Raw genomic sequence first — 6,647 nt, 5'->3', positions numbered from 1 at the left:
TGAACATGGGTGGAAAGAAGTGACAGTCTAGGGCCCAGTCCAGGGATGGAGACCTGCAGAAATCCCGTCTCCTGTGACACTCTCCTCTTTTCATGCTGCCGGTTGTTCCTGTATTGTTTGTGGACACACAGACAATAGCAGACCTCAGTGCACAGTCACAAGGTGAGATTTCTTTGCTTGATGCTATAGATTCATCAAGCGAAAGGGAAGGGTTTCAAATTAATAATTCTGAGTTAAAGATAGGTGGTGACTGATCAATCAGCCAAGTCGCATCCCTTGGCATGAGAAAGTCAACTTCCTGTGACACCCGGGACTCTCAGGGGTGAGCCCAAAATGTGAATGCCAGGCATATGTGCTCCTAGCTGAGACCAAACTGACGGTTCCAGAGAGCAGAAGGTCAGAGCACTAAAACGGATGCATTAGAATTAAGCTGGCTTCCATCGCAAAGCTTCCTATAAATATTACACTGGCTCTATAAGACACTCAATGTTTGGTTTCTGAACCTATTAATATATAATGAGGATACGATGTAATTAATATCGTTTGTTTTGATTTTCTGTTAAATCCGCTTTAGTAATAAGAATGCAAGGTAATTATTCAGAAAGGCTTTTCAACAAATGTCAGTTTTCATTGATTAAAAATCAAGTCAGTGCTTCATTTGAAATGATATTTACAGGCATGCTTTAAGCTGAAATGAATAATTATCAGGTTATTGAGCTGCAAGTTATCTGCAAAGAATTGTCTACTTTTTTTTTTTTTTTTTTTTTTTAGTTTTTTCACTGAGGCTTGATCTCAAATAAAGGACAAACCAGAGGGTATTGAGAAGTGTCACGCTTTTGCTTTAAGGGAACTAATTTTCTTTATGCAGGGTTGGAACCACAGTTTCCCTGCTCTTGTTGTAGAATCTCCAGAAACTGAAGTTCTGGGGGGCCAGAGCCAGGTATCATCGCTTGGGAGGACAGGATGCTGTTCATTACACAGCGACCTAAAATTCCTCTGCTTTCCTGGTCCTGCTGCAGAGAATGGCTCTTCTGCCAAGCTGGCTCAGGAATTTCTTTTCACTCTAAGATGGCTTTTGTTTCTATATATTTCTTTTTCATTCTTTCACATAAAACAATGGGAAAGTAGTCTGTCATCTGTTACTCACAGAATCATGCTGAAGGCAATGCGAATTCAGAGCCATTTGTTTTTCTGGGACTAAGGAATGTGCACAAAAACAACCTCAACAAATTGAGTCTGCAGTGTGTTCATATTTACAAATAGACATGTACATATAAATCAAGTCACCAAAACTATATACTGCATGAATTTAAAAATAATGTTCTTTGTGTGGCTAACTCTTATTTGAATTACCCCAATAAAGTAACAAAAACCCATTAATGTATACTCTCTTCTTTCAATTATTCATTGTCCTGTGTACCAACCACTTTTACAGGTGCTTGAGACAGGACAACAAAAATGCCACCCAAAGCCCCTGCCTCGTGGCCTTCATGGTCAAGCCTGGGAGACTGACAGTCACAGACAAGCAGGGGAAGAATGGAGCTTGTTAGATGGTGAATGGTGCCATCTAGGAAGATAAGCAGGGAAATGGATGGAAGTTGTAGTTTGCAAATGGATTGTCAGAAAAGCTTTACTGAAAAGGCAATAGTTCAGCAAAAGCTTGAAGAGTGTGAGAGTGGGAGCCATAGAGGAATCTGGGGGATGAGCATTCCAGCCTCAGGGAATAGAATGTGCAAAGGCACTGCTGGGGTGGGTGGCTGGCTGTGGAAGCAGAACAAGGAGGCCAATGTAGCTGGCACAGGATGAAAGAGGAAGAGAATAGGAGAGGCAGCAGATCTAACTGGGGAGTCATATAATGAAATTCCTCGTTCCTGGTGGCCCACATCTGTTATAAAGGAGAAGCATTATAATAACTGGAGGCGAGGACTCTGTCGCACTCCCAGGCAGGCAGCTCCCACCCTTCTGAGTCTTCCCCTGTGTGATCACCAGGAGCTAAGCCGCTCGATCAATGGCCACCACGATCTAAAGGGAATGCTCCCATCTCTGGTTCTGGGATCCAGCCAGAATTTAGCCTCGCCATGCTGACTATATTGGCTTTTCTTTTTTTTTTTTTTTTTGGAGAAAAAAATATTAAAGAAAATGACCACTTGGTTGTAATTGAGAGCAGCACTGGATATAGCTGTATGAGTTAAATGTGGCAAGGTTTTCAGATATAATTCTGAGCTTTCTTCTAAATTGAGGTATTTTGGTAATTGTCTTCATATGAAAAATGGACTCAATTTTTAAATACCAGATTCCTGATTCCTTATATTCAGAATGTCCTGTCTCACCCTTTGGCTTTTCTTGGGCTCTTTTAAAATGGCAGAAGAAAGCCAAGTAACCAAATAACGTTTGTATGAATGACTAGATTAAGGCAGTTGGGTGGGGAGAGAAGAAGGGAACTGAAATTTATTTGGTACTTACTTTGGGCAACCACATTGCTTCCTTTGGTCCTCATAGCTCTCTCCGGGGTAGGTAGAGAAACTGCTTGGCATTCTACACAACCTTCTCTGTGTTTGTGACTCCATTGCATATCCACAGAAGGGGGATTCCATTAAGTGACAGACTATGTCACAATGTCACAGTCGGGATCCACAGATATATTAATGGTGGCTGAGGGAAACACCAAATTCAAAATATCTCCTTTTCTTATGAGAGAACACCATCTCCAAGATCGTTTAGAGATTGAAACCATCTCCAGCATCAGGGAGTATTGCTTTCCGAGGTTACACATGGTAGTCTGCCAGAAATATAGATCCAAGACCAGAAAATATCCAAAGACCTGGCCAGTAAATGATCAAAAAGTTTGCAATTAGGGTGGATGAAAACCTGGGAAATGTGAAGACCCTTAGTCATCCTATGGCATCAGAAAATTAAATTTCCGTAATAACAAATTACGATATAATGAGGTCACATTAGTGGAATAAGAGGCCCAGATGCCTCAATGATTTAATCTCTCTTTTCACGTAAGCTTGCATCGAATTTTAATGAGTATTTTGATTGATAACATATTTAGTTCAAAATAGGTCTTTGAAGACAGCTGTAAGAGTATTAACATTTTAAAGATGCTGTGATAGAAATTCATTTCATTAGGTAGCTGATATGACAAAAATCACTGTATAAGCCTGCTGGTGTCAGACATACTGTTATGACCATCTACTCCTATTGAGTAAAGGGATGATAATGGATCTTTATTGGGCTATTCTTTGGACAGTATAGAAGCTCATTTTCCTTATTGAGGAAAAAAGCCAAGTGAAACCAATGATATAAGTACAGTAAAAGCATTAAATTTAAGAGAAGAGAATTCCAAGTAAAAGCTGCCTAAATATAAAATAGCTTTGGTGCCTCAGCTCTTGGTAAAATTGCAGTGGCTTTGAGAATTATCTCAGTGGGGCTGAAACCTTAGACCAGTGCTGTCCAATAACCATATAATGCAAGCAACAAATGCAAGCTGTATGTGTACTTCTAAAATTTCTAGTAGCAAAAGTAAAACTGAAATAAGAAACAGGTGAAATTAATATTTTATTTAACCCCAACTATCTAATATATTATCAGTTCAACATGTAATCAATATAAACATTATTAATGAGATATTTTATATTTTTTTGCACTGTCTTTGAACCACATTTTGGTTCTCTTTCTGCCCCAAAGAATGTAGAGCAAATCTAATTCCTTACCCACATGACAGTCCCTTTCACATTTTGTGAAAGATCTTGTTTGCTCCCTGTCATCTCTTTGACATGCTAAATATCCAAGTTCTAATAAATATTCTTCTTTTGCCTCTTCACACCTTCCTGGTCACTGTCCCCCGGACATCCTCCTGTTTTAACAAATGGTCTTCTAAAGTCTGATTCTCAGAATTGGTCTTAAGAGTAAAATGGGACTGTCACTCCTTGTTCTGAATTTATGCTTCTATTAGAGTGACAAGCTATAAGATAAAACTGATGGTTAACTACGTGGGGCGGTTGACTCATTTAAAGGTTCAGGATGAAACTGCCAATTTCTTTTGCCTGGAAATGCCTTGAATCCAGCGGCATATTCACTGTGAAGCTAATGAAGCTCTAGCTTCAAGGTCCTCTTTGGCATGGGCCCCTTAAGGCCCTGGGAGGGCCTTAGCTATGTGTTTATGTGGTCATATGATTTTTGTAAATTATACAAAGGTAAGATATTTTACTGTACTTTACTACTCTGACTTAACCTTCACTTTCTTCCCCATGTTGGGAACGGCTGTGGACATTTTTGGAATGAGCTAAGGATGGAGCTGGGTTGGGAATATATTTAGTTTGGATTCAGTGGGATAATTATGTGGTTTGAAGTCATTTCTGTATAGTTATTTCAAGCTCACCAAGTGCCAGAATGAGTTCCAGAAATCTTTCTCCCTTTCCCCGGGCCTACTTGCCAGCATTAAAACATAATGGCAAGGTCAGAGGTTGTACTTCAATATAACTATATCCTATGGATCCCAGAGCCAGCAGTTGATCTGTGGACAGTTCTGTCAATCATCCCTGTGCAACTGTAGTAAATGATTTTGTCCTTATTGACAGTTAAAAGAGAAGCTCTCTCTCATCAGATATATACTTGATAATATGGTGTACAAAATTATCACAACATATATATTTTTCTTTTTTGATAGACTTATATAACATAGAATTATGTAACCAGACTTCCCGTGTTTTTAGGATACAAACTTGTAGCAGGACTAAAAACAGTGAGTAGGTCTTTTATAAGGAAGTAACTTGGACAGATATTTCTCCAAATTTGACAACAGTCCTAAAAATTTATGTGACATTAAGTATAATGAGTTGTGAAATCAAAGGAAACTTTCTACACTATAAATAATGAAAAACAAAACTTGATCAGCCATATCAAGATTAAAATATCTTTCTAGTCTCTCTAGAAAAATATTACAAAATCAGTGTCATGTGAAGAAGTGATTAAAGGGTATGCAGCCAAAAAACTATAGGAAAATTATATTGTACAAGTATGTCAGGTAGTAAATAAATATAAATCTTATGTTATTTTTCTGAATTTTGTGATGTCTGTGGTACTTGTAAGCTTTTAAAAGTTTACTTGTGATTTCTTTTTCATTCTCATTAATAATTATTTAATTAATAATCATCATTATTTAATGAAGAGTGAATATTTAATTTTCTGTTTGTGACAGTTGTATGCTGTAAGAGTCTCACTTTTCCCCATTTCTATAGGTTTCAGGCCCCACAAACTCTGGATCCACCCCTGCTTGCAGCAATCCTGTTGGTAAAAACTATCCATCACTCAAAACCAAGATCAAATGTCACTTTCTTTTAAACTAGGGCCTGAATCCCTAATCAGTTGAGCACTACTTTAGAATTGTACAGTGCTTTGTTTTTACCCCTTAGAACCATTATCAAAATGTGCCTTGTTCTCTCTTTCTCTGAATGTCTTGCAATTATTTGTATAACTATGTGTCTTTTTATCAGAGAAAAGATCTGAAACAAAACGCACTAAGACCTAGAGGTTAATACATCTAACTGGGTTCTCAGTGACAAACCCAGGAGCCTAGTTTCAGGTAGGCAACGGTCTAGAGAGGCTGCTCGTGGTGCCAAAGAGGTCTGAGGCATCCCCCAACAGGCAGGTGGATCACAGAGACACTAAATCTGTGCAGGTGGTAACAGCCAAGCAGATGGTCACTATCAAGGTGATTTGTAACACTAGCCAAGAAGGCTCCAGTAGAAGAGTTAGAATTTAGGAGTAACAATCAATCCCCCAATCCCAAATCACAGAAGTACGCAAGGCGGGACATCAGCCTTAGAGAAATTGCATACAGGCAAGAGCCTCAGGACCCTAATCATTGTACCTAGAAGGAGCCTAATTCCTGGCAGAAGAGTAAAAAGTTACAGCAGCAGCACCAGGTGGGCTGACTGCATGGTCATCTGGACTCTAAGTTTTGCCTAAGCAGGAAGAGGGTAAGAGCAGAGCCTGAGGCTAGACTGAGCCTGCTAGTGGGGGTGAGGGGGCGGAGCGTGGAGGTGGGCAGAGTATGCCAGATAATTGGGGTAGTCCTTGAACCCAGGGACTATGGCTTCACCTGACTCTCAGTATTCCTAGACAACATGGAGCACATGGTAGATGATTGATATTTGTAAAATGAAATAAAATAAAAAGATTGGCTTCTAGATACCTCTTATTGTTTATTTCAGAGTGTGTCATAGTCTTTCCTAAAACATGGCTCCCGGAAATCTACAACTACGGTGTCTGTGACAGTGGAAATTTTTACTTCCCCTGATCCAGCTGCTACCCTTTATAAATGCTATCTAAGATTTTCTCATACCCTTTTATTTTTATGACAGCTGTGTTTGCTTAATGATGGTTAGTACCTAACAAACTTGTAGCCAACTAGGATTATTTTGTTTTCCATAAGGTCTAATTTCAAGTTTATTTTTCCTATCTTAAACATACAATTAGTTGTTTCAACCAAAATACAGCGTTTTATGTTTATAAAAGTTAAATTTTATCTTAAAGGCTTTTGTTTGAGCATTATAAAATCTCAGAATAATTATAAATTAGTCTTTTATTTATCATATTATATATCTCTTCCAGTTTTATGCCATGCAAAGTGTTTTAAAATT

Source organism: Lemur catta, chromosome 9 (assembly GCF_020740605.2).
Source record: "Lemur catta isolate mLemCat1 chromosome 9, mLemCat1.pri, whole genome shotgun sequence".
Classification (NCBI taxonomy): Eukaryota; Metazoa; Chordata; class Mammalia; order Primates; family Lemuridae; genus Lemur; species Lemur catta.
Note: the sequence above shows the minus strand (reverse complement) of the source record.